Genomic DNA, 19,329 nt, shown 5'->3' on the forward strand with positions numbered 1-19,329 from the left:
TTGTCAAATTAGGTTTTCTTCCTAACAGGAAGATTCTCACCAGTCATTCTCTTGTTTATTTAACATCCGATGCCATCTTTGAACTCTAAAATTCTTCCCCCATCAAAGATTTATTGCTAAAGTCACATACGTTAGACTAAAGCTTTGTCACTTCCCTTTAGGCTAGGGGCAAAAGCTCAGGGTTAAATCATTTCTTTTTCCTTTAAAAACTAGGAGGAATTGGGGCAGCTAGGGCACAGTCAATAGAGCACTGGCCCTAGAGTCAGGAGGACCTGAATTCAAATCCTGCCTTAATAATTATTTTGCTTTGTGATCTTGGGCAAGTCACTTAATGCCATTATTTTGAAAAAATAACAAAAAAATGTAGGAATGATTTAAATCTCCCTTCAATTTTTAATGAAGAGCCTTATGAACTCACTATGAAGGAGAATAGGAGAATGATGCAGGTGAGCATAGTGTAATAGAAAGAATAAGTCACTGAAGTTCAGAAGCTCTGCAAGCTACTCTGAGCTTTGCTACTGCTCAGTCCATTACCCCTTCATGGGAATTATTGCAGATCAACAGGCTTCATTTTTTCCCCCTGAAAGGTAAAGAGAGATGAATTATTAGATACTCTCAAAATTATTTCTCTGAAAGAGAGAATGAGAGCTCTACAAGTTAAGGACATGTTTATTGAAAATAAGTTAGGAGAGAGAGAGAGAGAGAGAGAGAGAGAGAGAGAGAGAGAGGAGAGAGAGAGAGAGAGAGAGAGAGAGAGAGATCACAGTCATGTTGTTTGAGTCAAAATCTGAAAAGAAATGGAATTTGTTTGAACTAAGTCTGATTTGAAGTAAAATCTTCAATTTCCATTTTTCTCCTTCCTTCTCTTCCCCAAAATGAAGATGAAGACCAATTGATGAACTAGGACAAATGTTCTCATAATCTAGTGGCAGTCACCTCTCCATAAAGATTCCCTTTTTGCAGGACTTACCCTCTTTTTTTTTTTATTGGAAAGAGAAGTTATAACTACTACCTTTTTGTCCAACCATTTCAAACTTAGGTTTCTCAAACACTGACTAGGAAGCTTTAGAATAAATGCTCTGAGAGACTGGAAATTTTACTCATTTTTTTTACATATGGTCCATTGATGAATGACATCTATCAGTCTGATGATATTCTGATAGACACTATATCTGTGAGTAATGAAAGAAGCCAGGGCCACATCTGAGAGTTTCTTCTTAGGTGCAAATTGTTGGATGGGGGAAGGTGACAATATAAATCACAAACTGTTTTTGTTACTGTTATCATCATTACCTGCACAACCACCACCACCATCATCCCTATCATTTTCAAATGTTATTATCATCATCCCCAACACAATCCTAATCCTAATCATCACCCTCATCACTATTATTATCAACATTTTGCATCCTCACACCCATCATTACCATTGGTTTAAATTGCTAATAATAAGGGAAAAAAGTCACATTTCCATATAGGTTTAAAATGATCAGAGTTCCATGCAGAGGGCAGAAATATACATGTACATTTGTTCCTATTTTGAATGAAATGATTATCTTGAGGTCATAGGACCAGGATATACAAAACTGGTGATTTTGCTTAACATTTCTTCAGTTTAGTGAAAACATCATGTTTGAATTGCTTTATCTGTTCCAATTGGATATGTATTAGTATCCATATTTTTACCAATAATATCTGCCCACCATGGCTAACTCCAATTTGGACACTATTTTCTGAGCTGATTTTAAACAAACATTCTTTTTAGACATTTATTTCTTAGAAGTCAAATCATTTGAGACAAGAGAAAATTTCTAAGCCTCTTCAATTTAATTGTTTGAACCTTTGTATTCAATATCCTAAGATCATAAATTTATAGTGGAAAAGGATCTAACAACAGCGCAAAGAAGCCTGGATTTGGTGTCAGAGCCCCAGACTTTAAATTCTAGAAGTGCTGCTTGCTATCTGTGGGACCTTGGTCAGCAACATAACCTCTGCAGCTCTCAGTTTCCTAATCTAGAAAATGAAGTAGATGGACTATGGTTTCTTATATATTGGCATCTATATCCTTATTTTAACCCAATATAGTCTCTGATACCATGATATCAATGCTCATTCATACTGAAAACTGGGCAAGGCAAGTCCCATGTCCTTTCTACTTTCTAGGGTAACAAAGGATATATGGAATTTTACCTAATGTTATCAGTTCCATGACATTGTTCTCTCCATTGTCAAATACCAATGAATATCTCTTCATTATCATTGATTGACTAAGTGAAGGAATGATTAGCACCCTAGTATCACCTAAAGAAATCAACTTTTTCAGCTGCATTTTTACTGAGAAGAGAACAAAAACTGAAATACCAGTGCATCCTCCCTAGTGATGGTACATTCTTCCTTACACTGCTTTTGTACTTAGACAAAGTGAGCTCATATTTAATGAAGTTTATAAGAAGACTTCAACCCACCAAATTCATTTCTGAATGTAGCAGGATTCCTTACAGATGCAATTGTCACTCCTAATAATAATAATCTCATTATGAATATGATTTTTGTCCTTCATTAAGCAGAATTTGAGCATATTAGAGAGAGGAGGATCCATGGCAGATATCCATCCTCCTTCTTATCTAAAGCATAGATTACATCTACAAAAGCCCAATTCATGAGCATCTATTGTCTTTGGAAAAATAAAAACAAACAAACAAAATCTTCTTGGGACCATTTGTGTCTTCATGTCCTGGAGCAGCCTAATAGAATTAAAAAAGAAATAAAATCCTCCCAACTTTAAGAAAGTGAAATTTGCATGTGAATGAGAAAAGAATTGCTTCATTTTAAATGAATTTTTAGAAATAATAATCTAGATGAATCAGCAGGTGTAGTCCTATAAATCTATGTTTAGAATAAGTTGTTAAAGATATCATAAAGAAACTCAACAGAAAGAAAATGCAGAAAAAAGTTAAATGATTAGAATTTTAGCAATATAAGGAAACTTTTTTTTTTTTGGTAAGGCAAACAGGGTTAAGTGGCTTGCCTAAGGCCACACAGCTGGGTAATTATTAAGTATCTGAGACCTGATTTGAACCCAGGTACTCCTGACTCCAAGGCCCTTGCTTTATCCACTGCGCCACCTAGTCGCCCCTATAAGGAAACTTTTGATGGATTTTTTGTTGTTGTTTTGATGTATTTATTTTGTTTTACATTAGAATTTGCGAATTCACATGGCATTTTCCCATATAGAATATTTATTCTTTATTAGCTCAGGCTCCCAGCACAGTGGGTATCAATGATCCTGGCAGAGTAGGAAGGAGAAAGAAACACAAACCCTAGAACTTGGGGCAGGAGGATCACTTGGTGCCCACCTCAGAGAGGCTTCCAGGGGCAGCTCAGTGATGAAGGGGTGGCCCTGGCATGTGCAGTAGGAAAAAAAAAACCACAATCTCACTGTCTTCTGGCTTACTGTTTTAGGCAGTATAACAGACCACAGACTGGGGGAAGGTATGAGGCAATTCTCCCTCCATGGGATATGGATTGTTGATTAGCTAGTAAGTGACTTCATCATTGCTATATTTCAGATATTCCTTGCTTACATTGAGAGATCCACTTGAAATCGCAATGATTTGGATTCACCCTCCACACAAACCGATTTACTTAGACCTGAGGTTTAGGGCTTTCTGAGACTCTTCCAAATTTAGTTACTCTTTCTTGGGAACTGCTACATTGTTTGATATTGTTTTTATCCCTATGATTTCTTTCTCTTTTTTTCCTTTTTGTCCTCCAGTGTCGCCTTAACGCCAGAGGTCAGAATTGACAAAACAATCCTAAAGTCATTGAAACAGTAGAAGGTCCTTTACAAGACCTTAGATGTCTTACCCGCAAGAGGTGACAATATATATATCAATGTACTTTTCCATGAAAGTTAGGTTATATTTTTCCCTATTTATGGGGAAAGTACCCCAAAATCTTGGGTTGGCTTAGGGGGATAAAAGATTAAGTCTACCTGATATTACTTGATAGAAACCTGAGTCCAAAGAATAGACAAGGAAGCCAAGCAGCTCTTTGATGCCACAATGAATAAAAAAAGTAAAGCTCATCTGTTTAGTTTTTTACTCATCTGATTCAACTTAATTTTACCTCAGTGCCTTTCCTTAGCAAATAAACCTCTCTGATGATGGAAAAGTAAATCTATTTTTAAAGTGTTTTACTGATATCTTTTTTGACATCACTATATTTTTCCCAAGCATCCTTCCTCATTCCTCCTACAGACCCATCTCATTTAACAAATAATATATTCTGAAAAATAAGAGAAAAAGGGAAACTATCAATCAAAACATTGATAAGGTCTAAAATATATTGAGATAATGTAGCTACAAAGAGATGATGTGGAAGTCTTTTTATACCCCTTCCTTTGTAGCATACTTGTTCCTTATAATCTTAAGTTAACGTTTGATTTTGTATGTGCATATTTTCTTACCATATTTTCTTATAGCAATTGTTTATATTAATTTCCTTACTCTTCTTAATAAATTGGTATATATTCATGTCCATCTTTTCATACTTTTCTTCATTCATCTGATTCAACTGCTCTCTTCTAAAGATAATTTTATTAGTGGTTGACTGATTTATAGATATCTCATTATGCTTAATTATTGAATATAAGTTATAAAGGAATTGACTCAAGGTAGGCCCAGACTAGAAAAGCTGTAATATTCCTCGAATTTCTTGAACTTTAACCAAGTCTTTCCTTTTATGCTTCTGGAAAAAGTTGGTGAAATATGATGGAATGGAAGTATAATTATAATTCTTTGTACGATCTTTAGTAAAATGCTCAAGAAATGAGTGCTAACCAAAATAATTTATAAAAGATTTGAATGAAAAAGTAAGTACTGAATACCTGTTATATTTGCAGAGTATGCAAATAAATATAAGTAATACTTTGACAGAATCTGAATCTCATTAGAATTTTTAGTCTAAACAAGGAGGAATCTGACCCATCATCCCAGGAGGTAAGAAATTTTTTAACATTTTTAAATATAATAAATCTTTACTTTAAAAATAAATAATAAATTACTTTTTCTTTGATTGTGGGCTCAATTTCATTTGCTTAGGACTGGGCTAAGTAGAATAATCAGTTCAATATGGCTAAATATAAAGTCCTATATTTTTACTCTAAAACTATTAGCCTCAGAAAGAGGAGAAAAAAAAATATGGTGAGGCAACAGATCTGGTGTAAAATGTTATGACTTTTTCATAGATTATAATAAGCTCTGATAGGGTGACAAAACAGCTTCAACAATGGTAAATCCTGTGCTAGGCTGCCTTAAAGCAAACAATGTATTGAAAACAAGGGAAGTGATCACTTTGTTATGTTTGATCGTGTTATGGTTACATTTTGGAGGTTGAATTTCAACTTTGATAACTTCTAAGGAATATAGAGATATGTTATTGGATCAAGAAGAAGTCAACATTTATGAAAAAACCAATACAATTGATAAATCTCTGGTTAATTTGATTAAAAAAAGAAGAAAACCAAATTGCTAGTATCATAAATGAAAAAGGTGAACTCACCAGCAATGAGGAGGAAATTAAAGTAATAATTCGGTATTATTTTGCCCAACTCTATGCCAATAAATTTGATACTATAAGTGAAATGGATATATATTTACATAAATATAAGTTGCCCAGGTTAAATGAATTGGAAATTAAATACCTAAATAACCCTATCTCAGAAAAAGAAATTCCACAAGCAATGATTGAATTCCCTAAGAAAAAACTCCAGACTCAGATGGATTCACAAGTGAATTCTATCAAACATTTAAGGAACAATTGGTTCCAATTCTACAAATACTCTTTGGGAAAATAGGTGAAGATGGAACTCTGTCTAACTCTTTCTATGACCCCAATACCTAAACCAGGAAGAGTCAAAACAGAGAAAGAAAATTATAGACCTATCTCCCTGATGAATATAGATGCAAAAATCCTAATTAAAATTTTAGCAAAATGATTACAAGAAGTTATCACTAGGATAGTACATTATGACCAAGTAGGATTTATCGCAGGAATGCAGGGTTGGTTCAATATTAGGAAAATTGTGAGTATAATTAATTATATCAATAACAAAACTATCAGAAATCATATGATTATATCAATAGATGCTGAAAAAGCTTTTTACAAAATACAACAACCATTCCTACTAAAACCACTAGAGAGAGTAGGAATGAATGAATTGTTCCTTAGAATAAAAAGCAGTGTCTATCTGAAATCATCAACAAACATTTCATGCAATGGGGATAGGCTAGAGGGATTCCCAATAATATCAGGGGTGAAACAAGGGTGCCCATTATCACCACTACTATTCAATATTGTATTAGAAATGTTAGCTTCTGCAATAAGAGAAGAAAAAGAAATTGGAGGAATTAGAATTGGAAAAGAGACAAAACTTTCACTTTGCAGATGACGTGATGGTATACCTAGAGAATCCCCCCAAATCATCTAAAAACTACTTGAAATAATTAGCAACTTTAGCAAAGTCACAGGATATAAAATTAACCCTCATAAATCCTCAATATTTCTATATATGACTTGCAGGATGCAGCAGAAAGAGCTAGAAAGAGAAAACCCATTCAAAGTAACCTCAGACAATATAAAATACTTGGGAGTCTACCTGTCAAAGAAGACTCAGAAACTTTTTGAAAATAATTACAAAACACTTCTCACACAAATAAAATCAGATTTAAATAACTGGACAAAAATCAATTGCTCATGGATAGGTACAGCTAATATAATAAAAATGACAATTCTACCTAAACTAAACTACCTGTTTAGTGCCTTACTGATCAATTTTCCAAAAAAAAAAATTACTTTAATGAATTAGAAAAAATTATAAGTAAATTCATATGGAGAAATAAAAAGTTAAGAATTTCTAGGGATTTAATGAAAAAAAGTGAAAAAGAAGGTGGTTTAGCCCTACCAGATCTAAAATTATATTACAAAGCATCAGTCCTCAAAGCTGTCTGGTATTAGCTAAGAAAAAAATTGAGTTCTATCCTTCCCTCCTTTCCCTTATTCTTCCCTGAGACAGAAAACAATTAGATTCAGGTTATTATCATGTAAAATATTTTCATATTAGTTATTTTCTACAGCATGATTTTAATGAAAAAAACTAAAGAAAAAAATTGAAAAATAGGAATCTGTATTCAAACAATACCATTTCTTTCTTTGGATTTGATTAGTATGGTTCATCATTAGTCCTTTGGGATTATCTTGGATCAATATATTGGTCTTATATCTAAGTCATTCACTGTTCTTTATCAAATAATATTGCTAATATTGCCAACATTCTGGTTCTAAGTTTACTTTAGTCTGTATCAGTTTATGTAAGGGTTGTAAGGTTTTTATGAGATCATCCTCCTTGTCATTTATTAAAATACAATAGTCTTCCATTTGCACCAGCTTCTTTAGGCATTTCTCAATGGATGGGCATCTTGTCAATTTCCAATTCTTTGCCACCATTTAAAGAGCTACTATATGTATCTTTGTAAACATGGATTGTTTTCCTTTTTATTTTTTATCTCTTTGGGATAGAACCCTAGCAGTGGTATTGCTTGATCAAAGGGTATGCATGGTTTTATTGCACTTTTGACTTATTGCGCTCTAGCATGGTCAAAGTATGCAACTTTAACAATAGTGCACTGTTTTAATTTCCCCACATTCTTTCCAACATTTATTATTTTTCTTTTCTGACATATTAGCCAATCTGATAGCTATGTGGTTGTTGTTCAGATATCTCTAATCAATAGTCACTTAGAACATTATTTTTTCTCATGTGACTATAGGTAGTTTTGATTTCTTTGTCTGAAAACTGCCTACTCATTTCATTTGAGCTTTTATCAATTGGAGAATGACTTGAATTTTTAAAATTTTAATCCAATTCTTTGTATATTTGAGAAATGAAGTTTTTATCAGTGATACTTGTTGCAAAAATTTACCCATTTCTACTTTTTGTATAGTTTTAATTATATTGGTTTTATTTTAAAAAAAACCAACTTAATTTTGTATAACCTAAATTATCTATTTTATATTTTTGTGAGGTTTTCTATAACTTCTTTGGTTTTAAATTCTTCCCTTATCCATAAGTATGAGAGATGATCTATTATATGCTTTGAGAATTTGCTTATGACATCACCCTTTATGTGTAAATCATTGGCCAATTTTGACCTATCTTGATATAGGATGTGAGATATTAATCATACATAGTTTCTTCCTTTTGCTTTCCAGTTTTCCTAACAGTCTTTGTCAAATAATGACCTTTTGAATTTTGTTTGAATCTTTGGGTTTATCATTTATTAGATTACTATGGTCATGTACTATAGTTTGAACTTTATTCCATTGATCCCCTACACTATTTCTTAGTCAGTACAAGATTTTGATGAATACCACTTTATAATACAGTTTGAAACTAAATAGGCCTCGATCATCTTTCAAATTTTCCCATTGATTCCCTTGATATACTTGAGCTTTTTTTCTTCCAGATGAATTTTCTTGCTATTTTTTTACTCTATAAAACATTTTTTGTTAGTTTAATTGGCACAGCATGGATAAAGTAGATCAACTTAGTTGGAAAATTTTTCCAATCATTTAAATCTGTCTGTATTTGTGTGAAAAGTGTTTTATATTTGGCATTTACATAGTTTCAGGTACACTCCCAAGAATTTTATGGAGTCTAGAAATTTTAGAAATTTTAAATTTCTCTTTCTTTTGCTGCTGGACTTCATAAATTTATAGAAATGCTGAAGATTTTGGTGAGTTTATTTTATATCATGGAACTTGTCAAAGTTGTTAAAAATTTCAAGCAGTATTTTTGCTGATTTTCTAGAATTTTCTAAGTATAATACTTATTGTCTCTTTCAATTACTTACATTTCTTTTTTCTTCCCTTAATGCTATAGCTAACATTTCTGGTACAATATTAAAAAAATAGAGGTGATACTGAGCATCCTTGCTTTAGCCCTGGTTATTTTTCAATTTATCCCCATTCTCATTAATCCCCCTTAAAACAAATGCTTGCTGATAGTTTTAGATAAACATTACTTTCATTTCAAGACAAGCTCCATTTATTCCTATGAATTCCATGTTCTTTAAACAGGAATGGATGTTGTATTTTGTCAATGGTTTTCTCTATATCTTTTTAATAATAGTATGCTTTCGTTTATTTTGTTATTGATATAGTCACTCATTCTCATAGTTTTCCTAAAACTGGATGAGTCCTACATTCCTGGTAAAACTCCCACCAAGTGACAGTGTTTTTGAGATTGCTATATTCTCCTTGCTAGTATTTTATTTAAAATTTTTGCATCAATATTTTTTAGCAAAATTGGTCTCTAATTTTATTTTTCTGTTTTGGCTATTTCTGGTATAGGTAACAGCATCATACTCTTGTCATAAAAGAGAATTTGGTGTGACTCTGCCTATTTTTTCAAATAGTTCATATAGTATTGAGATTTATTGTTCCTTCAGGGTTTGTTATAATTAACATCTGACTGGGGAATTTTTCATTGGAAGTTCATTGATGACTTGGTTAATTTCATTTTTACTTTTTAGGATTTTTGCAAGGCAAATGGGGTTAAGTGGCTTGCCCAAGGCCACACAGCTAGGTAATTATTAAATGTCTGAGACCAGATTTGAACCCAGGTACTCCTGACTCCAAGGCCAGTGCTTTATCCACTACGCCACATAGTCGCCCCTAATTTCATTTTCTAAAATCTGGTTATTTAAGTGTTTTATTCACTCTTCTGTTATTCTGAGTAATCTTGATTTATTTTTGTAAATATTCACCCATTTAATTAACATTGTCAAAATTAATGGCATATAATTGAGCAAAATAGATTCCAAAATGTCTTAATTTTCTCTTCATTGGTAGTAAATTCAGCCTTCACATTTTGAGTACTACGAATTTGTTTTTTTCTTTCCTTTTCTCTTTGTTTTTAACATTCTAATTTTTTTAGTTTATTTTATATTATTACAATAAATTTGTTATGAGAGTTAACATAACTCCTCCCCCCCCAAAGAAGATGAGAAACCTCAAGAAAAGAGAGAGAGAAAAAAATGTACTTCAGTCTGTGTTCACATTCCAATGGCTCTATCTCTGGGAAAAGTTCACCAAAGTAAATGTTTCGTTATTTTTCCCACAGGTGCTATTACCAGCTGTATTTCCCTCCACTCTTTTCCTTCCCACTCTTCTTTATTCTGTTCTTTCTGTCCTTTCACCCTGTCCATGTTAAAAGTGTGTTGTATCTGAGTATCTTCTCCTACGATCTTTCTCTTCTATCACCCATTTCCCCCTTTCTTCCCCCCCCCCATTGCCTTTTATCCCATTCCCTTTCTTCTTATATTTCTCTTGGGTAAGATAGATTTCCTCACCCTATTAAGTGTGCATATTATTTCCTCTCTGAGCCATTTCTGATGAGAATGAAGGCTCACTCATTCAACCTCACCTTCCCCCTTTCCACTCCATTGAAATAACTTTTTCTTGAGTCTTTCATGTGAACTATCTTAGCCCCTTCTTCCTTTCCTTTCCCTTTCTCCCAGTACTTTCCATTATCATCATTGACTTCATCTTTTTACTATTTTATAACATTATATTCAGCTCCTTCCTGTGCCCTGTCTATATATGCTCCTTCTAACAACTCTTAAACACTTAAAGTGAGAAAGTTCATATGAGTTACCAGTATCTTCTTCTTGTGCAGGAATACAAACAGTTCAACATCATTAAGGTCCTCATGGTTAGTACCCCTCATCCACCCCCTCTATGGTTCACCAGAGTCCTATACTTGAAGGTCAAACTTTCTGTTTAGGTCTGATTGTTTCAGGAAAGGTTGAAAGTCCCTTGTTTCATTGAAAGTCCATCTTTTCCCCTAAAAAAGGATGTTCAGTTTTGATGGGTAGTTGTTTCTCAGTTGTAAACCAAGACCTTTTGCCTTCCTGAATATCACATTCTAAGCCCTACAAACCCTTAATGTAGTTGCTGCCAGATCCTATGTAATCTTGACTATCAAGCCATGGTAGTTCAATTATTTGTTTCTGGAAACTTTTAGTATTTTCTCTTTGAGTTGGGAGTTTTGGAATTTGGCTATAATATTTCTGGAAGTTTTTCTTTTGGGATCTCTTTCAGGAGGTGACCAGTGAATTCCCTCAATTTCTATTTTAACTTCTGCTTCTGGGATCTTTGGGAAATTTTGCTGTATTATTTCTTGAAAAATGAAGTCTAGGCTCTTCTTCTGGTCATGACTTTCAGGTAGCCCAATTTTTTTTATATTCAAGAAATTAAAACTTTAATCAGAGAAACTTCTACAAAATTTTCACAATTACTAGATAAATGCTTCTATCCTATTTTGCTATATGTCTTTCTCTCCTTCCACTTGGCCCTCTCTCTCAAAAGTATTTTGATTTTGTCCACTGCCTCTTCCAATCCATCCTCACTTCTATTATCCCATTTTCCTTTTTTTCCTATGTAAATTAGATTTCTATACAAAACTGTGAATATATATTCTTCCCTCTGAGTCAGTTGCAATGAGTAAAATTCAAACTTGGTCTCCTCTCCATCTTCCCCTCCACTGTGAAAACTCTTTTGTGTCACTTTTATGTGAGGTAATTTATCCCTTTCTACCTTTCCTTTCCCTTTCCCCTAGTGCATCTCTTTTTCTTATCTCTTAATTTTATTTTATTTTTAGTTATCTCATCATAGTTATCTCCTTACTTTTGAAATCTGTTCTTTTTAATTTTCTTTAATTTATTTACACATCACTAAAATATTCTTGTTTAAGAGTAAACATAATATGCTCTCCCCCAGAAAATATAAAACCTCAAGGGAAATAAAGTAGAAGAAAGAGAAAAAAATGCATTTCATTCTGTGTTCTGATACCATCAGCTCCATCTCAGGTGTATCACATTCTTTGTCATAAGTTCATTGTAGAAATTACTTCCATATTTTTCAATAGTTGCCATTGCTGATTGTAATTCCCTCCACCCATTCCTCCCCACTACCATCTATTATAGTTTCTTTCTCCTTTCATTCTGTCCCTCTTTTAATGTGCTGTGGGCAGCTGAGTGGTGCAGGAGATGGAGCACCTGCCCTGGGGCCCCAAACCTACATCCTACCCTGGAGACCCAGCAATCACCTGGCCCTGTGGTGCCAGACAGGCCGCTCAATTCCAACACCTTGCAAAAAGTAAGAATTTGAAAATCCTCTCCTATGATCTACCCTCTCCTATATAACCCACATCTTCCCTCCCCTCTCCCTGGCCCCCTTCTCTTCTTTTACTTCTATATGTCTATATCCTATTGAGTGTGTATGCTGTTTCCTCTCTGAGCCATTTCCAAAGAGATCAAAGGATCCCTCATTCCCCCTCAACTTCCCCCCTTCCATACCATTGCAAAAGCTACATGAGATCTTTTACATGAAATATCTTTTATATGAGATTTCTTAGCCTTATGTATCTCTCCTTTCCTTTACTCTCAGTACATTTTCCTTTCACCCATTGACTCCATTTTTGCAATATATTATATCTTCAAATTCAGCTCTCTCATGTGCCTCTTCCATTAAAGCTCCTTCTACCTGCTCTAATAAATAAGAAGGTTCATATGAGTATTATCAGGATCATCTTCCCATGAAGGAATAGATACAGTTCATCATCATTAAATCCCTCATAATTTACCCTTCTTGTCCACTCTCTCTGTGCTTCATCTGAGTCCTGTACTTGAAGAAAAAACTTTCTGTTCAGCTCTGGTCATTTCAACAGGAACATTTGAAATTCCCCTGTTTCAGTGAAAGTTCTTTTCACTTGGAAGAGGATGTACAGTTTTGCTTGATAGTCGATTTTTAGTTGCATTCCAAGCTCTTTTGTCTTCTGGAACATGAGGTCTCATGAGACCTTAATGTAGATGCTATTAAGTCCTGGGCCATCCTGAGTGTAACTCTGTGATATCTGAATTATTTCCTTTTAGTTGATTGTAATATTTTCTCTTTGACTTGGTATTCTGGAACTTGGCTATAATATTCCTGGGGGCTGTTTTTTTTTGGATATCTTTCAGGAGGAGATCAGTGGATTCTCTCAATTTCAATTTTACCCTCTGATTCCAGGAAATCAGGACAATTTTCTTGTAGAAATTATTTAAAAATGAGGTCAAGGCTCTTTTACTGATCAGGACTTTCAGATAGCCCAATAATTTTAAAATTATCTTTTGGTCTAATTTTTCATTCTTTTGGTGTTGAATTATTGGTCTTGATTTCTCACAAAGTCATCAGATTCCTTTAGCTTAATTCTACATCTGAAGGATTTGTCTTCGTCAGAGAGCTTTCTTATCCCCCTTTTCCATCTAGCCAGTTCTGCTTTATAAAGCTTTCTTCTCAATAACTTTTTGAACTGTTACATCCATTTGACTTACTTAAACTGGTTTTTAATATGTTATTTTCTTCAGCATTTTTTTGGATCTCCTTGACTATGTTGCTGACTTCATTTTCATGTTTTTCCTACATCTCTCATTTCTTTTCCCAATTTTTCTTCTACTTTCCTTACTTTACTTTCAATATCATTTTGAACTCTATCACAGCCTGAGCCAAACTTTTATATACCTTGGAGTCTTTAGATGCACAAGCTTGGACTTTCTCATCTTCAGCATCTGTGATTTGTTCTTTCATGGGACCAAAGTAATTGTCCATGGTCTGGTTCATTTTTTTACTGTTTACTTATTTCCCCAATCCGTACCTGCTTTGGCATGCTTCTTGAGCTTCTGAGTATTATTGGGATACTTCCTCAAAGACCTCAGTATGTGAGACTCTGGTTGTTCTCCTGGTCTGTTTAATGGCCACAACCTCACTCCTCTGGGGCCCCAGACTGTGACCAGGGTCTGAATATGGTCAAAACCCCACAGTCCTGTCCCAGGGACAGAGAAGAGACCTGGACAGTCTCCCTCCACTCCTTTACCTTCCATGGGCTGAGAGCTCAGGGAGCACTGCAAGGCCGGTGTGGAGGGCTGTGGGGCTCCTGTTGTGGGCCTCCTGCTATGGGGCTTTACGAGCCTGCTTCTTTTTCCTGGAATCTCAACTGTGCTGAGGTCTGCAGGTGCACTGAGGAGGGCCATGCTGGCCTCAGCTTTGTGCTTGCTCTTGCAGATGTCTCCCTGATGATCTACCAAGTTGTGCTTGGTGCTCCCTGTGGTGGCAGGTCAGGAAACTGCTTCTGCTGTCAGGGACCCCAGCACCTGGGGCTGTTCCCAGAAGGCTGAAGCTCCTGTGCCGTGGTGCACTACCACCCCTCTAACCCTATGGAACAGAACCTTTCCACTATTTTCCAGGCTACCTTGAGTGGGAGAATTGCCTCATTGGATATTTCTGTGGGTTCTTTCCCTCAAAAATTTAGAGTCATAATTTTAAGGTTTTTGAAATATTTCAAAGAGGAGTACCTAAGAAAGACTGTTCCCCTGCCAACATCTTACCATCTTGACTCCACCCTACCCCCAGCCCAATAATTTAAAAATTGTCTCTCCTTGATCTGTTTTCTAGTTTAATTATTTTTCCAATAAGATATTTCACATTTTCTTCTAATTTTTGGCTTTTTTTTGGAATAGTTTGATTTCTTCCCTGATTTCTTGTAAAGTCATCAGCTTCCTTTAGGTCCATTCTGCATTTGAATGAGTTATTTTCTTCAGAGAGATTTTTTTATCTCCTTTTCCAACTGGCCAATTCTACATTTTAAGGCATTCTTCTCCTCATTTGCCTTTTGTGTTGCTTTTTCTATTTGGCCTAAACTGTTTTTAATGTGTTATTTTCTTCAGTATTTTTTTTGTATTTCTTTCACCAAACAGCTTAATTGATTTTCATCATTTATCTGCATTGCTCTCATTTCTCCTCCCAGTTTTTCTCCTACCAGCCTTAATTGCTTTTCAAAGTCTTTTTTGAGCTCATCCATAGCCTGAGTCCATTTTCTATTTTTTTGGAGGCTTTGGATACAGAAATTTTGAGTTTGTCATCTTCTGAATCTTCCATGGGACCAAAGTAATTTCTATAGTCAGATTCATCTCTCTTTTTGCTCATTTCCTCAGGCTATGACTGATTTACTGCTCTTCCAAGACATGGGCAGGGGATTTGGAACCCATCCCCCCCAACTTGGGCCTAAATTCCTCCAAGGTCTTATGAGGACTCTGACTGCTTTCCTGCCTATGCTTTGATATGTTGATGACCACAGGCCCTCCCCTTTGCCCAGGAGCTCTGAGGAAAGCCCCTGCTCTTATAGTATGGAAGCTCAAACTGCAACCTGGATCTAAGTGTGGGTAAACAGCAGAGTCATGTCCCAGGGAGAGTAGAGAGATTTCTGCAGTCTCCTGAGACCCCCTTACCATCTGTGGGATGCACTCTGGATTGCAGGCTGGCTTCCCTGATTCCCGTTGCAGGTTCTCACTGCATGGCTACTCTGAGACTGTTGCTCACTCCATACTCACTTTGGTGTGGCAGAGTTCTCTCACTGCCCCTTCAAGCTGTTCCCAGTTTTCCCTGGGCTGTGCTGTGCAGCTGCTGTGACTTTTTTCCAATCCCTGGTCCAAGTGCAATAGATTATTGCCACAGAACTTCTAAGTTGTCTTGGACTGGGAAATTGTATCACTCAGTCTTTCTGTTGGTTCTTCCCCTTTAAATTTTGGATAGTCATAATTTGATGGCTTTTATAGATTTGAGGAATGATTTTCCAGAAATTCCTGCCTTCATACCTCCATCTTGGCTCTGTCCCTTTTATCCCCCTTTTCTAAATTATATTTACCAATGGTTTATCTTTCTCATTGCTTTTTTTTCACAAAATCAACATCATTATATTAGTTCAATAGCTTTTTTTCTTTCAATTTTAATTAATCTTTCCTTTGATGTTTTTGATTTTCAGTTTGGTGGTTAATTGGTAATTTTTAATTTATTCTTCTAGTTGTTTTATTTTTTAGTTGCAACTACCTTTTCTCTATTTTATTGATGTAAGAAATTAGAGATGCAAATTTCCCCCAAAGTACCACCATGGTGGCATAACATAAATTTTGGTACATTATCTAATTGTTATTTTCTTTAATGAACTTATCAATTGTTTTTATACTCTTTGACCCATTGATTTTTATGAATGAATTTTTTCCAATTTATTTTTAAACTTTTCTTTGTTTCTTATTGAATTTAATTTTTAATGTATCATGAATTGAAAAAGATACATTTATTATTTCTATTTTTCTACCTTTCATTGTGAAGTTTTTTTTATGTCCTCCCACCTATAGATGCCCTGTACTGGTACAAAAGAAGGTATATTCCTTGTGTTCTCATTCAGTTTTCTCCAGAGGTCTATCATATCTAACTTTTCAGGAATTTTATTCACTTTATTAACTTCTTTTTTGTTTATTTTTTCATTAGGTTTATCTAATTCTGAAAAGGGAAAGTTGAGGTCTTTCATTGATATAGTTTTATTATTTATTTGCTCCTATAACTCATTAAATTTTCCTTAAAAAATTAGACTGTACTATTTGGTTCATAAATATTTAGCAATGAATTGACTTCATTATCTATGATACCTTTTAGCAAGGTATAGTTTCCTTTCTTATCTCTTTTTTTAATTAGATTTAATTTTGCTCTTGCTTTGTCTGAGATCATGTTTGCTACCCCTGCTTGCTTTGCATCAGCTGAGACATAATAAATTTTTCTTCATCTCCTTATCTTTACCCTGTTTATATCTCTCTGCTTCACGTGTATTTCTTGTAAACATATGGTGTTGGATACTGAGTTTCAATCCATGATTGAAAATTCTAGCCACTTCTCAAGAGACAGAACTGATACAGTTTGCAAATTGGAGCATACATTTAAAGCTATGTTTTTCTTCTTCTTTTCCTCTTCTTTCCTCTACTTTTCTTTTGCAGGATACCTAATAAGGAAATAAATTTTGCATGGCTTCATACATATAATCTGTGTCATAAACAAAAATGTGTAAAAATGTACATGTAATTGGGAACTACTTAATGAGATAAATTTTATATATATAGATATGTATCTATATATACACACACACATGTTTGGGTGTATATGTGTAGGTGGCTATAGGTGTGGGTATGCATATATGTGTGGACATTCATAAGGGCAGCTAGGTGGCCGAGTGGATATAGTACAGGTCTTAGAGTCAAGAAGATGGGAGATCAAATCCAGTCTCAGACACTTGGTTCTCACTAGCTGTGCAATCTTGGAAAAGTGACTTAACCCTGCTTACCTTACATCCAGGCATCCAGGTCATCTCCTGATTCGTTTCAGGTCATTGGACCCAGAGGACTCTTGAAGAGAAGATGAGTTTGATGTCTGAGCACAATGTCCCCTCACTCAAATCCAATTCATGTGCTTGTCATGGCATCATCTCCCTGATGTCATGGTCTTCTTCGAGAATGAAGGACAAAATAATTATATATTTTTAAAAAGAATTTAATGTTCTTTATTCAAGAAAGGTTTTATTTATTTTGATTTTTGCAATGTTCCTGCCAATCTTGCTTCCCTCCCAACACCCCCCCACAGAAGGCAGTTTGTTAGTCTTTACATTGTTTCCACGAATTGACTATGACATTGACTGTGACCATGACCATGACATTGATCCAAGTTGAATGTGTTGAGAGAGAGATCATATCCTTAAGTAAGAAACACATAGTATGAGATATAGCAGAATTACATAATAAGACAACATTTTCTTTTAAATTAAAGGTAACAGTCCTTACTCTTTGTTCAAACTTCACAAATCTTTCTCTGGATACAGGTGGTATTCTCCATTACAGATACCCTAAAATCATGCCTGCTTGTTGCCCTGTTGCCATCAGCAAGTCCATTAACTTTGATCCTCATTCCCAGGTTGCTGTTAAGGTGTACTATTGTTCTATTAGGAACCAGGAGGGATGGAATTACAGAGAAGCCTAGAAGGATTTGTACGAACTGATGCTGAGTGAGATGAGCAGAACCAGAAGAATATTGTACACCCTAACAAGAATGTAATGTTCTTGAAGGAGAGTACTGTAGTTTTTGTTTTTGTTTATTTTTTTGTTTACATTTTTATTCCTAGTGCTTAAAATTGAGCTCAGAACATAGAGATCAGTTAATAAATTATTTTAATCCATCTAGTCACCCATTATTTCATTCAATTTATTTGCCTTAAATTTTCCTCATAAATGCTATTTTTGTATCCTCTTTTTTTCCTCTCCTTCCTCATAATTTTCTTCACAGATGGAAGGACCTAGCTTATAACAGGCAGTCATAAACTGACTGAGATAAATAATTTAAATTCCCCATTACTTGGTACTTCTCTCATGCCATCTTAATCACTACCTCACATTGCTTGTATGTGATTTTATTGATCTTTATTAATCTAAACCTTTAAAGACAAAGATCATTTGTAATCACAGCTTGTATAATTGTGTCTCCCACATATGTCTTGTCCAAGCAAAATCAGGTACTTATTAACTCTGTGTGTTCAATTGAACACACTTCCCATATGAGGTCACTCCATGTTATCCAATGATTTTTGAGGATTTATACAGGAATCAAGCATTTTTGGTACCCATTTGAAAGAATTTAATTGATTGATTGATTCAATAAAGGTGGTTAGACTTGTTTCACACTTAATATATGATTTATTGATTGGTTGATTGATGGTTATCATCTGGTAAAGAAGTGAAGACATCTTGTTCCAAATACCTTTGAGAAAGGGTTGTAGATTCTCACAATCAACCACCCATCACACAGTTGAATCTTTCGACAGTTTCCATTCCCATCTCTATCCTCAGCTTTTTGGGAACTGCTCAAATTCTGTTTCCTTTGGATGCTTTTTCTGGTACCCTCAGCTATTCTGACCTCTCTATACTTGTGCTTCTTATGGTATTATTGGCATTTACTTTATGCAGTCTTGGGTGAAGGCAAGAGTACAGATCAGCACACATGTTTTAGAATCCTATGAATAAAATAACTGCACTGGAGACTCAGGTTGCTCATACATAAAATAGAGGTAATGAGAATTGAATATCCTCTATGTGGGCTGGGGAGAGGAGAAGCCTGAGAGTTAAGGAAGTCATGCTATATAAACCTTGTTAAAGAATATGTTATCATTGTTTTTATTGTTATTTCAAGCATGTGACCATGTGACTGTTCTTTTTCTCCAATTCATGAACGAATTGTTACTTTGCAGTTTTTTTACATTTTGATGGAGATTAACAAAATTTCATTGGCTGACTAAATAATGTTTCTGTATTAAAAGCATAGTACAGCTAATAGAACCCTAAGTTGATTGTCAGAAGA

At 34.7% G+C, this 19,329-nt stretch overlaps 1 protein-coding gene across 1 annotated transcript in view; it reads left to right on the plus strand.

Moving 5' to 3' along the window:
• TCERG1L (transcription elongation regulator 1 like) overlaps nt 1-19,329 on the plus strand; it is a 303,390-nt gene that overhangs the window by 32,975 nt on the left and 251,086 nt on the right. The window lies entirely within an intron of this gene.

The sequence above is a fragment of the Macrotis lagotis genome, chromosome 4 (genome assembly GCF_037893015.1).
Source record: "Macrotis lagotis isolate mMagLag1 chromosome 4, bilby.v1.9.chrom.fasta, whole genome shotgun sequence".
Classification (NCBI taxonomy): Eukaryota; Metazoa; Chordata; class Mammalia; order Peramelemorphia; family Peramelidae; genus Macrotis; species Macrotis lagotis.